The sequence below is a fragment of the Hylobates moloch genome, unplaced genomic scaffold, assembly GCF_009828535.3.
Source record: "Hylobates moloch isolate HMO894 unplaced genomic scaffold, HMol_V3 SCAFFOLD_5, whole genome shotgun sequence".
Classification (NCBI taxonomy): Eukaryota; Metazoa; Chordata; class Mammalia; order Primates; family Hylobatidae; genus Hylobates; species Hylobates moloch.
Window position 1 is genome coordinate 62,103,236 of NW_026652280.1, and position 20,336 is coordinate 62,123,571.

Sequence of the window (20,336 nt, forward strand, 5' to 3'; positions counted from 1 at the left end):
GGAAGTGGAAGCTGTCCATCCTCTTCAAGGCCAGGGCGGAACTGGGGTGCTGCCCCTCCTTCTCCAGTGCTTTGAATTTGTTGGCTGTAGAGCTTCTCCAGAGGCGTCTTCAGGAAAATTCTCTCTTCCATCTGATATTTTGGACTGTGGTATTTTCCCTCTTTTTGGTCCTGAAAACTTGTCTGTATCTTGCATATTTACTTGTAGCTTTGTAGTCTGCTCTCTTTCTTTGCTTTCCAGCACTCTGCCATTTTATTGCTTTGGCATCTTTTTTAAAATTTATCTTTCTTTGAGACAAGGTCTTGCGCTGTTGTCCAGGCTTGAGTGCAGTGGCCCAATTACGGCTCACCGCAGCCTCAACCTCCCAGGCCCAAGTGAAGTGGTCCTCCCGCCTCAGCCTCCTGAATAGCTAGGACCATAGGCATGTACTGCCACACTTGGCTAATGTTTTGATTTTTCATATAAACGGGGTCTTCCTATATTGCCCAGGCTGGTTTTGAACTACTGGGTTCTAGTGGTCTTCCTGTCTTAATCTCCCAAGGTGCTGGGATTACAGGTATGAGCCACCATGCCTGGCCTCCATTTGTAAATTATTAATTTGGTTCTTCTTTTGGACAGCAGTTGTTTCACGTACATTTTTTCAGGAAGATTTTATTAATGCTAAACTTATAAAGTTCTTGCATATCTATCTATCTATCTATCTATCTATATATATTTTTTTTTTTTTTTTTGAGACAGAGTCTCACTCTGTCGCCCAGGCTGGAGTGCAGTGGCACAGTCTGGGCTCACTGCAACCTCTGCCTCCTGGGTTCAAGCGATTCTTCTGCCTCAGCCTCCCAAGTAGCTGGGACTACCGGCGCTTGCCACCACGCCCAGCTAATTTTTGTATTTTTAGTAGAGACGGGGTTTCACCATATTGGCCAGGCTGGTCTCAAACTCCTGAGCTTGTCATCTGCCCCCCTCAGCCTCCCGAAGTGCTGGGATTACAGGCATGAGCCACCTCACCCAGCCAGTTCTTGCATATTTAAGAATGTATTTCCCATGCTTTTAAAATTGAAAGATATCCTAGCTAAGTAAGAATTCTTGTGTTCTATTTTTTCTTCTCAACATTTCCCATTATCTTGTTCATCTAGTCTTGCTGTGGATGGAAGTCTAAAGCCTGCCTGATATATATTCTTTCCCTTTAAAGTTGACAAGTTTCTTCTGCCTGGATGCTTGCAAGACTTTTCTTTATCCTTGAAATTGCTTCATCAGCATATGTCTTAATCTTGTTAGAACTGATCAGTTTTTTCTCCATACATTGTTTCAACCTGAAGATTTAGATCTTTTCTTTCAGGAGAATTGCCTATGAAATCTTTGAATACTTTTCTGTTCCATTTTTGTTGGTTTTTCCCTGGGAATGCGTATTATGTGTGTGCTGAATCTTCCTTGTTTCTTTTCACATCTGTGACTCCGATGTTAGCTAAAGTCACTTGGCCTTTTGAGATCTAGATAACTGGTTAAGTCCCAGCCAGCTCCAAGACCTATAAAAACCATAGACCTCACAATTTCAACTAAATCCTGTCTCTGTTTCTCTTCATATTCCCACAGCTATAAAACTCATACCTTTTTTTTTAATTGGTTTTCCCAAGAAAGCAACTAACACCAGCTTCCTTAAGCTTTCAGGGTTTGTGACCTTCTGTTCCTTGTTTCCTCTCTCATAGACAGTGGCCCCAGTCCCAAATTCTGTCCGCATGTGTGTGCAGAGTAACTTCTCTCTTTCCTTAAAACCTTCTTACCAACTTACCAAGCCTGGAGTTGGGAGTAGGATGGGCCTGGGGAACTTAGAACTCATTTCTACCCTTACAATCTGCTCAACTGAAGGCTCTAGTTACAAGTGCATTCAGGTGTTCAAATGACGTCATCAAGATTCTATTTCTCACTCTTCCTCTCAGGTTATGTTTGTCTCTGCCTCTTTTTGCATTTGGCCTCACTCTCTGCTGACACAAATATGTTCACTACATGTGGCAGGAGAGATGGCTGCTGGTAGTCCCAATCCTGTGTATAAACTTACAATTCATGGTATGAAAGCGAGACACTCCCTCCCTTTCCCAGTATTTCCTGTATTAAATTTCTTGAAAGAAATATGACTGGACTTGATTGGGTCAATGCCCAATTGTATTGTGTAAACACGGCTGGGGTGGTGCAGTTGGACGGGGGTGGATTGTATACCCACCCCATAGCCAGGCCCATGGGAATCATATGGGATCTGTGAAGACCAATTCTCCAGTGTAAAGAGGAGTGTTTTGTTGAGAGGACAAAAGCAACAGATGTCTACCACACCTCACACGCTTTGGTATGGAAATGTGCCCTAGCTGTATTCTCTTTCTTTCCCCTGGATTGTCCTGCCTCTAGTTAAGAGTTATTTTCAGGGCCTTTCAGAGTCTTTCACACACACACACACACACACACACACACACACACACACACACACACCACACACACACACACACACACACACACACACACACACACACACACACACACATATCCTGTTACAGATTTGGGGAACTTGCATGGGCTTGCATTTTCATCTCTCTTGTGATTCTTTTTTTCTTTTTCTGTCTTCCCAGTAGATTTCAGGGAGAGGAGTTAACAGTGGGAAGTTACTTTTATGAAAGTTCTTATGTTTGTTTTTGTTTTGCTTGCCTGTGAAATATGATGGAATAAATAAGAATGGGGGAAAAGACTGAAGGGAAAATGACCTCATAAATGCCAATCTTTCAGAGAGAAATTAGAGTTGCTGCAGTGGTTTCACATACAAGGGGCTCAGTGAGTTACAACAGGGCAATTCCGTGGGTAAAAATGCCCAATCAGCTAGATACCTGAGTCAAAGAAAAATCTTGCTTTGAAGCTATTTATTGAAAGCAATACACACGTGTTGAGCACTTAAAGATTTGCTAGGCACCGAGCTAAGTACTGAGTATAAACGGGTGATTAAAACAGACTATGTCTTAAGAGCTTAAAACCTTGCTTTTGTATTGTATAAATCTTTTACTTCCTCTATGCACCCCATTCTTTATTATAAGTGATGATTTTAGAAGATTTCACAGTATTTCTTTTCTTTTTTAAAAAATCCTTTTATGTGTAATATAGCCACCATTTATTGAGGTCCTGTTGCGTTATATACACTTTATATACACTATCTCTAATCTTCTATAGACGAGAACAGAGGTTTTGTTTTTCGTTTGTTTTTTTTGTTTGTTTTTTTGACAGAATTTCGCTCTTGTTGCCCAGGCTGGAGTGCAATGGCGCAATCTTGGCTCACTGCAACCTCCGCCTCCCAGGTTCAAGCCATTCTCCTGCCTCAGCCTCCTGAGTAGCTGGGATTACAGGCATGCACCACTACACCCGGCTAATTTTGTATTTTTAGTAGAGATGGGGTTTCTCCGTGTTTGTCAGGCTGGCCTCTAACTCCAGACCTCAGGTGATCCACCCGCCTCCGCCTCCCAAAGTGCTGGGATTACAGGTGTGAGCCACTGCGCCCGGCTGAGAACAGAGGTTTAAGGAGTTATGTTGATTCCTCAAGATCAAGTGGCAGAATTTAAATGAAATGAAAGCAGTTTTGCAGAGATATCTGCACTCCCATGTTTATTGCAGCATGAGTCACAATAGCCAAGGTACAGAAACAACCTATACAAATGTGGGTGAATAAATGGATGAAGAAAATGTGGTATATATGTGCAATGGAGTGTTACTGGAGTTTAAGAAGGAAAGAAATCCCATCGTTTGTGACAATTTGGAGGATATTATGCTAAGTAGAGTCGGCCAGACATAGAAATGTCCCATGATCTCCCTTATATGAGGAATCTAACAGAGTCAAACTCACAGGAGCCGGGGAGTAGAACAGTGGTGGCCAGGGGCTGGGGGGTGGGAAAAATGGTAGATATTGTTCAAGAGGTGTGAAGTTTCAGTTAGAAAATGAGTAAGTTCTGGAGATCTAATGTACAGTCTGCTGACTATGGTTGACAATACTGTATTATTTACTTGAAATTTGTAAAGAGAGTCCATCTTAAATGTTCTCATCACACCACACAAATGGTAGCTATGTGAGGTAAGATCGTATTGTTAATCAGCTTGATTATGGCAATCATTTCATAATGTATTTCATGATGTATATCAAAACATCACATTATACCTTAAACACATACAACTTTTCTTTGTCAATTACAGCTCAAGAAAGCTGAGGAACAAAACCAGCTGGCAGAGCCAGGTTGGGAGCTGTAATCTCCAGTCTTTCTCCAACTGTGGTTTCTCCCTCAAAGCTTTTCTTTGCATGTTCTCATCTCTGGCTCCCTAGGGTAGCTGCCTCCTACTCTCATGGTTCCTCTTTGTGACCCAGTTTACCTTTTCCCACTGGCCAACACCATAGTATCTGGCCTGTCTTGGGTCAGGTGTCCATCCTTGGTCCAATCAGCTGTGAGTGGCGTGGGAGGGCTTATTAGAGGCAGAAGTCTTTAGAAGAGGATGTGAATGCTCATTCTCTCTCCTGCTGCCATGTGAAGGATATGTTTGTTTCCCCTTCCACCATAATTGTTTCTGCTCCAGCCCAGCTCCTGGACTGGCCCCAGGTTCTGGCCCTAAGGGTTTCGATCCAAGCATCATTCACTGTCGCACATGTTTGGCAGCAGGACCCAGCTCACTGTCTTAGGTAAGCCCAAGGCTCCCCTTTTGGTCACTCTGTTCCCGCCCTCCTCTGATGAGCTCCAAGCTAACAAGGCCACCCTAGTGTGTCCCATGAATGACTTCTACCTGGGCACCGTGACAGTGGCCTGGAAGGCAGACGGCGTCATCATCACCCAGGACATGGAGACCACTAAGCCTTCCAAACAGAGCAAGAAACAGGCCAGCAGCTACTTGAGCCTGATGCCTGAAGAGTGGAGATCCCGCAGCAGCTACAGCTGCTGGGCCATGCATAAAGGGAGCACCCTGGAGAAGACAATGGCCCATACAGAATGTTCTTAGGTCCCCGGCCCTCACCCCACCCATGGAGGCCTGGAGCTGCAGGATCCCAGGGGAGGGGTCTCTCCTCCCATCCCAAGTCATCCAGCCCTTCTCCCTGCACCCAATAAACCCTCAATAAGTATTCTCATTGTCAAACAGAAAAAAAAAAAAAAAAAGAAGAAGAAGAAGATGTGAATATTAGTGAAGACCACTGGCCTTCAACACAGATACACCTGAATGCATGATTTCATTAACTTGTTAATATCACTTTATTGGATTTTGTGTCATAGCCGGCAGAGGACTTCCCAAGAGTCACTCATGCAGATGACAAAGCTAGCCAACATCTGAATGAGATCAGTATGGAAAAGTGACAGGCCAGGCTTGGCAGCACGCACCTGCAGTCCCAGCTACTCAGGAAGCTAGATGGGTGGATTGCGTGAGCCCAGGAGTTGGAGTCCAGCCTGGGCAACATAGTGAGACCTGACTCTATTTTTTTTTTTAATTTTTAATTTTTTTTTTTTTTTTTTGTATTTTTAGTGGAGACAGGGTTTCACCGTGTTAACTAGGATGGTCTCGATCTCCTGACCTCGTGATCCGCCCGCCTCGGCCTCCCAAAGTGCTGGGATTAGAGGCGTGAGCCACCGCGCCCGGCCCTAATTTTTAATTTTTGGGGGTAAATGTCGGTATATATATTTAATGGAGTACATGAAATGTTTTGATACAGGCAGGCAAAGACTTCAACTCTTAAAAAAATGACAATCTAAATGTCAAAAAACAGAGTGGTTAAGCAATTATAGTATATGTTGTGATATTAAATAATCTTCAAAAGTTATATTTTCTTTTCTTTTTTTCTTTCTTTCTTTCTTTCTTTTTTTTTTTTTTGAGACAGAGTTTTACTCTTGTTTCCCAGGCTGGAGTGCAATGGTGCCATCTCAGTTCACCACAACCTCCACCTCCCAGGTTCAAGCAATTCTTCTGCCTCAGCCTCCCGAGTAGCTGGGATTACAGGTATGCGCTACCACGCCCAGCTAATTTTGTATTTTTAGTAGAGATGGGATTTCTCCATGTTGGTCAGGCTGGTCTCGAACTCCCGACCTCAGGTGATCCGCCCGCCTCGGCCTCCCAAAGTGCTGGGATTACAGGCGTGAGCCACCACGCCCAGCCAAGAGTTATATTTTCAAAAGATTTTGATTACATGGAGAAATTCCCAAAATATACTAAGTGAATAAAAAAAGAAAAAAAGAAAAGCACAATAAAATTCTAAATGCATCATATGTAAATGAACGTGATGTGCATTTTTAATGATTAGAAAGTAATATGAAGTTAAAAAACGGATAAAGGTCAAGGCACAGTGGCTCACATGTGTAATCCTACCACTGTGGGAAGCCAAGGCAGGAGGACGGCTTGAGCCCAGAAGTTCGAGACCAGCCTGCGCAACATGGCGAAACCTCACGTCTACCAAATAATACAAAATTAGCTGGGTGTGTGGCACGTGTCTATAGTCCCAGCTGCTCAGAAGGCTGAGGTAGGAGGATGGCTAGAGCCTGGGAGGTTGCGGTTGCAGTAAGCCAAGATTGTGCCACTGCACTCCAGCCTGGGTAACAGGGCGAGACCTTATCTAAAAAGAAAAAAAAAGAAAAGAACAAAGGAAAAAAGGGAAATTGAGATAATCAAAAGAATTCTAGAAACAGGAAAGAAAGGCAAGAAAACATAGGCTTCTTGGCATCAATGTCAAGAACCAGAGGTAGAGAGATCCCAGAGCAGACAGACACATGATAGATTTTTATATTTTGGTAAAAATATTTGGTAGCAGAGTTAACTGCCTTTGTTGGGTTTATGATTCTTAAGCTTACTAAGTATGTTGGCATAGGGAAGGTGATGCTTTCCCAAGTATCTCTGACTTTTGGAGAACTTTCCTCTCTCGGCTGGAATACTAGGCTGATCATCTGGCTTACAAAGTAGCCCCCTGTTTAGATAAAGTGAAATGTTGATCTCAGTTACCTCGTTCACCTCCAAGTTCACCATGGAAGCTCTGAAACTTCAGAGCAGAGAAAGCAAACCCTAAACCATGCTCACCTTGCTCTAGCAAAAAGAAACCAAACAGGTTAAACCTGTAACTGCCCATAGACCTTTCCCGTTTCCTCACCCCAGAGAGTTTTGAGATCATTCCACAAAGATGCCAGCTTTTCATATTTGGGCCTAAACGAAATGCTCAGGTCCCAGGACCTCCTACGCTTATAAATTGGCTCCAAGACACAACGCCTCTACTGTTTGCTTCTGACTGTCACACCCACATACATTTTGAGGTTATGGAGGTAGATTTTTGTGGATAAGGAGGGAATACATTCCATAAACACAAACTGGAAAACCATTGATTAGATGGAACAGGGAAGAAAGTCTAGGAAAGAAGGCAGGCCACAAGCTGGATATGCGTCAACAAAGCAACAGAAACAGGCACACACACAGTGTGTGAGGATGTTCAATGAAAGCATTGTCTGTAAGACAATTCTATTTCTTTCTCTGGCCCTCTCTAGTGAAGACACAAGTAGCGTATTGTTGCAGGCAGAACCACAATCATAGTAGAGAGTCGAGAAAACAAACTGTGAGGACAGAGCAAATAAAAACTAAGATGTTTATACAAGTGCAATAGTAATCAATAAATATATGAGTGCTTGCATTTAAAGAAATAGCAAGGTAGTGAGAAGGGAATAACTGTGGGAATTAGTTCCCACCATTTGCTGGCAGAAGCATAAGATCCAATGATCAAATTCAAAGGTTTAAGTCAAGCATTCTGAGCTTAAGGGGAAGCGAAAAGTCTCCCCCAGTCTGGGATAAGCTCTACCTTCAAGCTGTTCGGCTAAAATAGTGGTTAACATTTGTTGCATTATGCCATTGTCATGCACCCTCCCGAAGCCTTAGATGTATTAGCTTATTGACTCCTCACAGGAACGCTATGAAACAGGTGTGATTGGATGCACATTTGACAAATTATGAGACTGAGATAAATAAAGTTTAAGTAGCTTGGCCAAGGTCTTGCTGCTAGTGTCAGGACAAGATTTTGAATCGAGGAACTCAGCTGTTACCCAGGAGGCTGGAGCTCCAGTTTTCTTATATATATATTTTTAGAGAGGGTCTTGCTCTGTCACCCAGGCTGGACTGCATTGGTGACATCTTAGCACACTGGAGCCTCCAGCTCCTGGGTTCAAGCAATTCTCATGCCTCAGCCTCCTGAGTAGCTGGGATTACATGCATGTGCCACCATGCCAAGCTAGTTTTTTCTATTTTTAGTAGAGACGGATTTCACTGTGTTACCCAGGCTGATCCTGAACTCCTGGCCTAAAGTGATCCACCTGTCTCGGCTTCCCAAAGTGCTGGGATCACAGGCGTGAGCCACTGCGCCCAGTTGGAGCTCCAGTTTTCATACAATGCACACACTTGAAAGCTTGCTCTTTGGCCTTCCCTTTTTAGTTTATTATTGTGATAGTTAATTTAACACATCTTAAAATTACTTAATTGTGCCAGGGGTGCTCAGATTAAATATTGTTCTAGGGGGCTGGGCATGGTGCCTCACGCCTGTAATCCCAGCACTTTAGGAGGCCCAGGTGGGCAGGTCACCTGAGGTCAGGAGTTCGAGACCAGCCTGGCCAACATGGTGAAACTCTGTCTCTACAAAATACAAAAATTAGCCAGGCATGGTTGTGGGTGCCTATAATCCCAGCTACTTGGGAGGCTGAGTGAGGCAGGAGAATCTCTTGAACCTAGGAGGCGGAGGTTGTGATGAGCTGAGATCACACATTGCATTCCAGCATGGGCGACAAGAACAAAATTCCATCTCAAAAAATAAATAAACAAATAAATAAATAAATATGGTTTGGGTGTGTCTGTGAGGGTGTTTCTGTCTGAGATCAACATCGGGATCAGTGGACTTGGTAAAGTAGGTTGCTCTCTCCAATGTGGGTTGGCACCATCAAATTCATTTCCAGCCTGAAAAGAACAACAGGTGGAGGAAGAAAGAATTTGGCCCCTTTTGCTTCCAGCCTGGCTACTTGAGTTGGGGGAGGTCTTCTCCTGCCCTTGGACTGGGATTTACAACGTGGGCTTCCCTGGATCTCAGGCCTTCACACTAGGACTGGAATTGCACCACCCACTTCCCTGAGTCTCCAACTTACAGATGGCAAGATCATGGGACTTCTCAGCCTCCTAATCATGTGAGCCAATTTCTTATAATAAATCTCTGTATCCTATCTATATCTATAGCTGCATCTTTATCTATATCTACCTCCTATTGGTTCTGTTTCTCTGGAGAATCCTGACTAATATAATTATAGTACCCCAATCTGCTCAGGAGTCTGATATAACGTTGGGGAACTGGGCAGAGATATTATGAGTGACTCTGCCTTCAAAAAGCCCCCCTTTCTTCTTTCCAGCTTCTAACCAGCTTCAAGAAACATCCTGGAATCCATAAAAAAAATACTTTTCACGATGTCTGCTCATCACAAGAACTTCTTAGAATAAACCAAGATTTAGTACTTATAACAGTGTATATTTGCACACAGTTGTATAAGTCCTTACTTTTTTTTAACAAATGTTCTCACTTATTTCTTACAAAACCCCAAAAGCACTTTGAGGCTGGTATTATTCTCCTCATTCTACAGGTGACATAACTAAAGTTCTGAGAGCTTAGGTGACTTGTCCAAGGTCACTTAGCCAACACATAACACAGCCAGCACTAGAATTCAAATTCAGTGAGTGGTCTTATGTGATGGAACCTCTGGAGGCCAGAAAAAGTCCCTATTCTTTGAGATCTCTCATGTCACTAATATGGTAATACACAATCCATAAGAAATCTTAAATAGATATTGTGGAAAGATTTCAGTAACAGAGACTGGGCACAGTGGCTCACACCTGTAATCCCAGCACTTTGGGAGGCTGAGGCGGGTGTATCAACTGATGTCAGAAGCTTGAGATCAGCCTGGCCAACATGGTGAAACCCAGTCTCTACTAAAAATAGAAAAATTAGCCAGGCATGATGGCGGGTGCCTGTAATCCCAGCTACTCGGGAGGCTGAGGCAGGAGAATCACTTGAACCTGGGAGGCTGAGGTTGCAGTGAGTTGAGATCATACCATTGCACTGCAGCCTGGGTGACAAGAGTGAAACTGTCTCAAAAAAAAAAAAATTTTTCAGTAGCAGAAAGAATTTTAAAGTGCTAGTTTAAAACTGGAGTGGTGCCTGCATTCTGAAGTAGAAGCTTAAAAGATATTTTTATTTTGTTCTAGAAGGGACCTTTTCTGAGCCTTTTCAGTTCATCTTTCTTAAGGATAGCTAGCAGTTGAATAATCTGAATGCACATATTTCAGACTGAGATGGTAGGTGTTGTTTAATAATATAATGCTGTCATTAATATAACTTTCAATAATGTAAAGGTACAGAATGTTGTGGTTTGAATGTGCCCCTCAAACTTCACATGTTGGAAATTTAATCCCCCAATTCAAATGCTGATTGGAGGTGAGTCCTTTCGGAGGCAATTAGGATTAGAGGAGGTCATCAGGGTGGGGGACCCACAATAGGACTGGTGGCTGCACAAGAAGAGGAAGAGAACCCTCAGGTGACACTCACCCTCTTGCCCTCTCACCATGTGATGCTCTCTTTCATGTTATCATGTAGCAAGAAGGCCCTTACCAGAGGCTGGTGCAATGCTCTTGGACTTTCCAGCCTCTAGAACTATAAGAAATAAGTTTCTTTTCTTTATAAATTACCAGTCTTAGGTATTCAGTTAAAGCAACAAAAAATGGACTAAGGCGGGGAGTGTCTTTGTCTTCAGCAGAGATTTTCTTTATAATTTCTACAAGATTTTTGCTTCTTGTACCAGAAAGTGGTAGAAGTGAGGGAGATGAAAAGGAGGAACTGAGCCTGAACAACAAAGTGGTAGGCTGGGGATGGAAAACAGATGGCCCAAGGGGATTTCAACTGAAGGAGTGTGGCCAATGGGTGGCACTAGCAGTGATAATAGATATCCAGACTTAAGGTTCCTTTTTCTGCAGAACAGTTCCCTTGTGTTCATCTCTACCCATATAAAGTCTTAAACATGGCAGCCTTGCCTTCCATTCTTTGCAAAATAAGGCACAGGGCTCTGCACCTGGTGTAGGAGGGGAAGAGGTTAGGGAGAAGGGTAGCAGGCTGAGAAATAGTTATGAAACAGCCAGAGGTAAATGGCAAAGAAGCCTTGAGGTGTGGGGAGTATAAGATCTGATACAAGATAACCAGAATGAAAGTGTGAAAAGGATGGCCAGGCATGGTGACTCACACCTGTAATCCCAGCATCTTGGGAGGCCAAGGCAGGTGGATCACCTGAGATCAGGAGTTCAAGACCAACCTGGCCAAGATGGCAAAAACCCATCTCTACTAAAAAGACAAAAATTTGCCAGGCGTGGTGGTGGGCGCCTGTAATCCCAGCTACTCTGGAGCCTGAGGCAGGAGAATCGCTTGAACCTGGAAGGTGGAGGTTGCACTGAGCTGAGATCCTGCCACTGCACTCCAGCCTGGGCAACAGAGCGAGACTCTGTCTCAAAAAGAAAAAAAAGAAAATGTGAAAAAGAGAAGCAACCCTCACCTACCTTGAAGGAGACTCAGAAACGGCTGTGGAGGAAATTGGACTTGCTGCAGACAAGTAGGGTGGGAGTTTCAGCTGCTTTGTATAGGCTTTAAATAGACGTGTTTCCTTGGCCACATATACACACCCAAGTTCATACATACGCCCACAAGCATGTTGAAAGCTGGAGGACCCAGGGAACATTCAGGTTACTTTTGTTAAATACATGAACTACCATATATCCTGAATCTTAGAAGAGAAATGTATATAACCAGAAAATGATATTACCTTATACTCAGACTGTCTTTGCGGATGATGGGGGACGGTGATCGATAGTAAGTGAAGGGAAATGAAACCATACAAGTAACAGAACTGCAACTAGAGGGAAAATTATTTATTCAAGCCATATGTAAATATGTGCCTTTTTGAAAGTACAACTTTGTCACTCCTAATGGTTTTAGACATCTGAGAGGGGCCCTGTGCTATAGCCCAGAGAGATCACTGTTTCGACCAGGGGAATTCAGGTTCTATTGACATTCATTTTTATAAGGAATACAGTAGATATCTGAGTAACAAAAAACAGCCTGTAATTATTTACATATGTGAAATAATCCTGTTTGTATATTTGAAATAATCTGCTATCTGTTAACAGAAAGAAAATATTAGTATACAGTATGTACATCCAGTCATAATGGGCAGCTCGACATTTCTGGAAAAGCCATCTGCAATAAAACAATAGTATTGTAAATATTTGCAAGACAATAATTAAACTCAGCATTGAGGTGAACTCCACACTGATTTTAGTTATTGTTTTTCTTCAGATTCTACAAAGAAGGAAGTACTCCTTGGCCGGGCGCGGTGGCTCACGCTTGTAATCCCAGCACTTTGGAAGGCTGAGGCGGGCGGATCACGAGGTCAGGAGATCGAGACCACGGTGAAACCCCATCTCTACTAAAAATACAAAAAATTAGCCGGGCGTGGTGGCAGGCGCCTGTAGTCCCAGCTACTCAGAGAGGCTGAGGCAGGAGAATGGCGTGAACCCGGGAGGCGGAGCTTGCAGTGAGCCAAGATTGTGCCACTGCACTCCAGCCTGGGTGACAGAGCGAGACTCCGTCTCAAAAAAAAAAAAAAAAAAGGAAGTACTCCAAAAAAATCTTTACATTCTAAAAAGATCTAATTTTTATCATGATGCATTGTTTAATACTCTAAAACTACTTTCTGTGAGACTATGCTTTTTAGGAATGAATGTGATTCTGTTACTTCTGTGATTCTGTTACTTCTAATGTGATAACAGTAACTCCTGGGTACATTTCAATCTTTGCAAAATTTTAACTCAAAATAAAAACTATCCACTAGTGTGAAATATTTCAATGACATGATTCCAATACAGATTCAAGATGAAAACATCAGGTTTCCTTCAAAAGGAATTTTACTCTCCTTTTAGGAAATTGTGTAGGCATTTATATAAGTTAATTTTGAGAATTTTTAGCTAATCATACATTTATTCATCAGTAAGTGATTGAAATTGAGTCCTTTTAGACAAGGAAACCCAATTAAGATGGTGTGGTGGTTGAACTGTGTCCCCTCAAAAAACATATGTTGAAATCCTAATCTCCAGAACCTCAGAATGTGACCTTATTTGGAAATAGGATCATTGAAGATCTAATTAGTTAACATGAGATCATACTGGAACGGGGAGGCCTCCTAATCCACTATGACTGGTACAGGATGATAACCGTGTGAAGACAGACACACACAGGAAGAATGTCATGTGACCACAGAGGCAGTGATTAGAGTTATGCAGCTACAAGCCAAGCACTGCTTGTGACACCAGAAGCTAAGAGAAAGGCATGGAACAGATTCTCCCTAGAGCCTTTGAGAGAGCATGGCCCTACCAATGCATTAATTTCAGACTTCCAGCCTCCAGAAGTATGAGATGATAAATTTCGGTGTTCTGAAGCCACCCAGCTGTGATATTTTGCTATCACAACCCTGGGGAATAAAAACAGATGGGAACAGCTGTACCCAGCTATCTTTAGGTCTATGAAGTAGTACAAAGGGCATAGGCTTTGGGGTCCAGCAGAAATGGAAATTAACCCCAACCCAGTCAATTCTTTCCTATGTGACTTTACACAGGGTAATCAGGGTAGCCTATTTCCTCAGCAACATGATAGAAATAAGATCTTCATAAGATACAGGCATGGTGGTGCATGCCTATAATCCCAGCTATTCAGGAGGCTGAGGCAGGAGGATAATTTGAGCCCAGGAGTTAGGACCAACCTGAGCAACATAGCAAGATTCCATCTCAAAAAAAAAAAAAAAAAAAGTATTGTTGAAGGCATCAATTGGTGATTGGTGAATATATGAAAGTTATGGGGCACATAGGTTCTCAAAAAATACTAATTTACAACCTGTATATATGAACTCATTTAAGTGGTCCGTTAATATTATTTTATGTGGTCATGGAAATTAAGAGCTTTTTTTTCTTCTCAATAATTAAAAAAAAATAGTGTCTATAAACTGAACTTCTAGTGACCTGGATGTTCAGTAACATTTTTGTCAGTAATGATAAAAAAATGAATTATTCATAGTTAATGGGAAATAGACAACCATTTTATTTATGTGCTCTACAGTTCTGTTCAGTCAAAGAAACTCTAGTCCCCTAGTTTAAAGAACACTCTGGAAAGGAAGTAGCCCACACAAGAGATGTGGTGGATGAAAACTCCCTATAAAAAGTTTATTCCTTTAATTATATGCTAAAAATATATATTTTTAGAAATAGTAAAATGATAGTCTTTCCAAGAGTAGTGTAATGTGAATTATCCAACTTAATGACTCAGTTTCAAAGTCTGAATTATGTATTAGTCTCATTAGAAAGGGATAAAACTTGTCATTCAATATGGGGGAATGACATATTATTTATGTGATCATCCTTCTGTGACCCCATTAAAATGATAGTAAAGAAATTAGGCTGGGCGTGATGGCTTATGCCTGTAATCCCACCACTTTGGGAGGCTGAAGCAGGCAGATCACTTGAGGTCGGGAGTTTGAGACCAGACTGGCATGGTGAAACCCCATCTCTACTAAAAATACAAAAATTAGCCTGGTGTGGTGACAGGCGCCTGTAATCCCAGCTCTCAAGAGGCTGAGACATGAGAATCGCTTGAACCTGAGAGATGAAGGTTGCAGTGAGCCGAGATTATGCCATTGCACTCCATCTTAGGTGACACAGTGAGACTCTGTCTCATAAATAAATAAATAAAGTAGTGGCGGGTGCTGTGGCTCATGTCTGTAATCCCATCACTTTGGGAGGCCAAGGCGGGTGGATCACCTGAGGTCGGGAGTTTGAGACCAGCCTGGCCAACATGGTGAAATCTTGTCTCTACTAAAAATACAAAAATTAGCCAGGTGTGGTGGCAGGCGCCTGTAATCCCAGCTACTTGGGAGGCTGAGGCATGAGAATTGCTTGAATCCAGGAGGCGGAGGTTGCGGTGAGCCAAGATTGCACCACTGCACTCCAGCCTAGGCAACAGAGTGAAACTTTGTCTCAAAAAACAAAACGAAACAAAACAAAACAACAAAAAAACCCAGAAACTTCCTAAAGTAGCCAAAGCAATATCCCGATTACTGCAGTGGCCATGCTTCCCTTAGACCAATGGTTCTCAAAGTATGATTCCCATACTGAGAGCACCAGCATCACCCAGGAGCTTGTTGGAAATGTACATTCTTGGGTCTTGCCCCAGACCTACTGAACTGGAATGCCTGTGAATGGATTCCAGCAACCTGTTTTTTGTTTTGTTTTGTTTTGTTTTGTTTGAGACAAAGTGAGACCCTGTCTCAAAATAAATAAATAAAAGAAAAGAAAAAAGAAACTTAAAAAGAGAAGAGATGAAAGAAAATGGGAAGAGATAATGTCAATAGGCGACATCATGAGAAATGAAGGTGCTAATTTAAAATCATAAATGCAAGGAAAGAGGAATTCAAAATAAGAATATAATTCTATTGTTAGAAGGGGCTGGGTAAAGGTGCACTAAATCTTCATTTTGCATAAAAAGAAAGTCAATAGATAGTTCCCGAAAATACTATATTAAGGCCAAACAAGGTGGTGCATGCCTCTAGTCCCAAGACTGTGGGAGGCTTGAGGCAAAAGGATTGTTTGAGGCATGGAGGCAACATAATGAGACCACCATTTCTAAAAAAAAAAAAAAAAAATTAATTGCTTAATTAATTATTTTGAGATGGAGTCTTACTCTGTCTCCCAGGCTGGAGTGTAGTGGCACAGTATCAGCTCAAGGCAACCTCCCCCTCCTGAGTTCAAGCAATTCTACTGCCTCAGCCTCCCAAGTAGCTGGGACTACAGGCATGAGTCACCAGGTCTGGCTAATTTTTTTGTATTTTTTTCAGTAGAGATGGGGTTTCACCATGTTGGCCAAGTTGGTCTCGAACTCCTAACCTAAGGTGATCCACCCACCTCAACCTCCCAAAGTGCTGGGATTACAGGCGTGAGCCACCGTGCCCAGCCAAAAACATTATTATTATTTTTTAAATTAACGAGGTGTGATGATGGATGCTTGTAACCTCTCATCAGGCTGAGGTGGGAAGATGGATTGAGCTCAAGAATCTCAAAGTCACAGTGAGTGCTGATTGTGCACTCTAGCCTGCGTGACAGAATAAGATCCTGTCTCTAAAAACAAAACAAAACAAACAAAACTATAAAATACTGTATCAAGAAACAACTGCCAGGCACGGTGACTCATGCCTGTAATCCCGGCATTCTGGGAGGCCAAGGCAGGTGGATCACTCGAGCTCAGGAGTTTGAGACCCGCCTGGGCAACATGATGAAACCTGATCTCTACAAAAAAATACAAAAATTAGCCAGGCATGGAGGCACGCAGCTGTAGTCTCAGCTACTCAGGAGGCTGAGGTGGGAAGACTGTTTGAGCCAGAAAGGCCAAGGCTGCAGTGAGCCAAGATGGTGCCACTTCACTCCAGCCTTGGTGATAGAGCAAGACCCTGTCTCACAAAAACAAAAACCAAAGCAAAATAATACCTGCGTTAGCATATTATTTAAGGATATGAGGCAATCACCATAAGAATAAAAACAGAGACGATTCAACTAGTTAAAAAGAATTTTCCCTTTTGGGATGGGGACTGTGAGAGGAGAGCTGTTGATTTTCATTATAAATCCTTCTGTACTGTTTAATTTTTTTTTAACCTAGGGCATGTATGCTTATAATGAACCACTGAAAAATTATGCTTTCAGAGGGGCTATACACAAGGTGGGGCAGAGTCCTCCTGCTCTGAGAGTCTCTTTGTGAAAGTCTGCTTTGTCCAGGAGGGGGTCACCAGAATGTTTGCAGAGCCTCCGCCAGCCCTGTCTCATGAGGCAGCTTTACAAATGGTCGGATGGGACAGGGTTTCTGACAAAAGGCCCTCTCCTCATTGGCATAATCCTCTAGACAGCTGTACCGGGTGAATGGGAACAGCTCAGAGCAGTCTGTTGGCAGGCCTGCTGCTGTCACCTCTTGTAGAATTTCCTCTCGACCACCCTGCTCTCTCATTCAGATGTCCAACACACAGCCTTAATGGGTAATGGATGTTTTCACCCGGAGAATCCTCCTCATTAGCCTCTCAGTTTTGACCAGCAGGCTGAATGTTCACATCATGGAAAGTCATAATATTTCAACAATCATTGGCCCCAAAGCACTGTTCAAACAGTAATAGTAGTTAGTATGTTGTAAGAAGATCAATTAAACCATGTCTATGTCTTTACATTTAGCTGGTATGTTTCCTCCTACCATACTGTCCTGTTTGTGATTTACTCTGTACCCAAAAGCTGATGTCAGACTCTCTGCTTTCAACACCAAGTAATTATGGGTGGAAATGGGGGAGGTTGAAGTGGTTTGGGAGTGGAGTGACATGTAAGGTAATAGTTTTCAGATCATTTCCGGTGGCACTTTGGTGTGCTACAAAGATACTTTCATGGAAATGTCCCAGGGATTGGTCTGGACCCTGGATCCTACCTCACTTGAATCAGAGTAGTTTTTTTTTTTTTTTTTTTTTTTTTTTTGAGACAGAGTCTCACTCTGTTGCCCAGGCTGGCGTGCAGTGGCACGATCTCGGCTCCCTGCAACCTCCGCCTCCTAGGTTCAAGCAACTCTCATGTGTCAGCCTCCTGAGTAGCTGGGATTACAGGTGTCCGCCACCACGCACAGCTAATTTTTTTTTTCTGTATTTTTAGTAGAGATGGGGTTTTGCCATGTTGGCCAGACTGGTCTGGAACTCCTGACCTCAAGTGATCTGCCCACCTCGGCCTCCCAAAGTGCTGGGATTACAGGTGTGAGCCTCCGTGCCCGGCCAGCCCACTTAATCTTAAATGCAGTCTTTCACTTCATACAACACACAGAAGATAGGATGCAGCAAGCTAGAAAAATTACTCATACCACCTCCCAGATGTGCAAAGAATTTAGAGTGCATTTTCCCTATGCTTGCTCATTTAGAAGCACACCTGCTCCTCTTCACCTCCCAGGTAGCAGGGGAAAGGCTAGATTTAATCTCATTACAATATTTCCATTTCTTCCCATTTATACAGGCTTGTTTCAGTGTAAACATTTGGTCCATTCGAAGTTCAACTTCCCCCTAGGGCTAATGAAAATCTTTACCTGGTTAAGTAAATGTTTTCAGGTAAAATACTCTATCTCTCACATTTAGTCTCTTCTTCCTCTTCCTTGACCTGGTGGAAAGGGCAGGACTTACTATATCCTTGTGATGTCTGTAGGATAAAAGGGTTCCTGAGTGGTATGTTGTCTCAGGCCTCCTCTGGTCTCAGAGGCAATGCCCCATGCCTGCCTAGTTACTGTTTGCTCTGCTGCTGTTGGGGGTGAAATTTGCTGCTGGGATCACTCGTGGCTTGGTCAGTGCCCAGTGGGCTGTCTCCAGTAAAGTCACTCCCTCTGAGCCTATGCCACAACCCCCACCAAAACTCTCCCCTATTGGAACCACACAAGCTCCTGCTGTCAAGCCCTCTCGCTCTTGCCCTCTGGCGACCCATAGGGCCCCTGGTCCTCAAGTCAGCCACCTCTGTGTCTTCCTCCATCCAAAAGACCTGCAGGAGCTTCCGAGCCTGGTGACACTTGTTGGGGACCAAGACCATCCTACTCCGCCCCAGCCACGCTGCATGACCTCATCTCAGCCCAAAAACAGACATTGGGAACATCTGACCATCCATCCCGTTCCCCCGCTCTTTTTGGCTACCTGCAGGGACCCCAGCAGAAGGGGCGGGAGTTGCCTGTCCTCGTCCAGCCTGGAAGAGCCTCTATCCTACGCTCCTCCTTCCCGGAGTGACTCCCGCCCGCATCTCAGGGTGGGAAGGGTTCAGGAAACACAGACCAGCTTATCTTAAGGAAGCATGGTCGGGTATCTTTCAAAAACATATCTGTTACAAGGGGGAAAGAAACCTCCAGGACAACAGTGATTTGCCTCAGCGGGGCAAAGGCCAGTCCTGACGGAAGAGCCCAGCCTTCGCCGAGCGCCGCAGGGAGCCAGAGACCCGAGCCTGCGGTTCCAGTCCCGCGGCGATCCCGAGGCCTGCGCATGCTCGGTGCTGCGCGGGGCTCCCTCCATACCGCAGGAGCTCCTCATAGAGAAACCCAGGTAGGCCGCATCCTTCCTGTATCCCCCAGGACCTGGCACAGGCTATGGTTCCTTGTACTGAGTGGCATGACTGCATTCCGGCCTTTGCCGTTGACTCATTCTTTGCCCTTGTCAAGTTTCCTTGCCTGAGTCGGTTTTTCCCTTTCTCGTTAGAGCTGATGACAAAACAGACTTACCTAGCCAGGGCAACACAGGGAGACCCTGTCTCTACAAAAAATAAGAAAATAAAATATTAGCTGAGTGTGGCGTCACACGCCTGTAGTTCTATCTACTTGGGAGGCTGAGACAGGAGGATATCTTGAGCCCAAGAGTTCAAGGCTGCAGTGAGCTGTGATGGCGTCACTGCACTCCAGCCTGGGTAACAAAACGAGGCTCTGTCCCCAAAAACCAAAAACCTCACAAGGCTCTTCCAGATGTGAGACAATATATTGAATGTCCCTTGGTGAATTCAGAAATGCTGGGGATAAAATATATGTAACTCTCAAATACATCCGGATTATTAATAGTGTAATGTCTACAAAGAAATGCTCATTGTCTCGTTAGCATTCTTTCATTTAATAGAGTAAAAAAGAATGAAGATTTTTAAAAAATTAAATTCGTGGAACTGTTTTTATGTTAAAGGAGGGAAACATGGCTTATGAATATTTTTATTCTTCTTGGCCCTGCCTTTGTACAATAAAGTTTGCTAACTACCATTATCTCATTTGCCACTCATTAATCCAGAGAGATTTATTTAGAATCATTAAAGTTTCTCCCCCCAAAATTAGGTTGAGATTTGATTCGAATTTTATTAAACCTGACATCTTTATAATATTGAAACTTTCAGGAAAATGATAGTTTCCTTTGCTTATTCGAGTTGTTATTTTTCTCTGAGTAGATTTTGGAGTTCTCTTCATAGGGTCTAGTATTCTTTATAAAGATTACTCTTGAGAATTTTATAAGGTTTTTTTTGGCATGGACGGTGGCTCACGCCTGTAATCCTAGCACTTTAGGAGGCCAAGACGGGAGAATCACTTGAACTGAGGAGTTCAAGACCAGCGTGGGCAACACAGGGAGACGTCTCTATAATTTTTTCAATTAAAAAAATTGTTTTTCTGATTACAAATGAAA

General features: G+C 43.2%; 1 pseudogene; it reads left to right on the plus strand.

Moving 5' to 3' along the window:
* Positions 1 to 4,575: 4,575 nt before the first annotated feature.
* LOC116467808 (immunoglobulin lambda-like polypeptide 1) lies at positions 4,576 to 5,004 on the plus strand (annotated as a pseudogene).
* Positions 5,005 to 20,336: the final 15,332 nt, after the last annotated feature.